The sequence below is a fragment of the Penaeus monodon genome, chromosome 29 (genome assembly GCF_015228065.2).
Source record: "Penaeus monodon isolate SGIC_2016 chromosome 29, NSTDA_Pmon_1, whole genome shotgun sequence".
Taxonomy (NCBI): Eukaryota; Metazoa; Arthropoda; class Malacostraca; order Decapoda; family Penaeidae; genus Penaeus; species Penaeus monodon.
In genome coordinates this window covers 10369472-10370246 of record NC_051414.1, presented here as the reverse complement: position 1 = coordinate 10370246, position 775 = coordinate 10369472, and the positions used below count along the sequence as shown (strand labels likewise).

The window sequence follows — 775 nt, the reverse complement described above, 5'->3', positions numbered from 1 at the left end:
TCCCTGATATGTATCATGCCCTCCCTACCTATCGGGACCGATAGGTAGGGAGACCTTAGTTAATTAATATGGAGCAGTTACTTTTTCACTTCTAAGTACGTCGATCTGGTAATATTTCTCATTTGTATATCTTTTATACTTAGTCCTCGTTCAAGAAAGTATCACATGCCCCTGAAAAAATACAAGTGGTGGAATGGCAACGAAACACACTTACATTCCACCACTTTAACAATATGATATCGTTACAGTTCACTATTTACACTGACACAGATCCTTGAGCCTATTACAGAGCGAGCGAGCAAGCAACAACTATCGAACTTGTAATTCGTACCTAAAAGAAAAAGTATACTTACATGGGGATCTACTGAATGGTTAATTTAGTCGCTGACACCTTACCCAGCGTTCAACAACTTTACTCCAGATAGGTTCGTCTCTGTTAAAAAAAGAATCACTTCCGCGCGGAAAACTCTACTTTTCGTCCCTGAAAATAACCAACAATAACCACAGTCACGCTGCCAGGCTTGTTCCACTATTTCTTATACGGATCGTAATTACTTAGTTAATTAATATGGAGAAGTTACTTTTTTTCACTTCATAGCACGTCGATCTGGCGATATTTCTCATTTGTATATTCTTTATTCTTAGTCCTCGTTCAAGAAGGTATCACATGCCCCTGGAATATATACACATGGTGGAATGAGTACACGAAACACACTTATATTCCATCACTTTAACAATATGATAACGTTATAATTAACCATTTGCAATACAATTG

At 37.5% G+C, this 775-nt stretch overlaps 1 protein-coding gene across 1 annotated transcript in view; it reads right to left on the bottom strand.

The window, feature by feature from the left end:
• LOC119591946 (heat shock protein STI1-like) overlaps positions 1 to 775 on the bottom strand; it is a 15196-nt gene that overhangs the window by 14020 nt on the left and 401 nt on the right. The gene's annotated exons all lie outside the window — the stretch shown is intronic.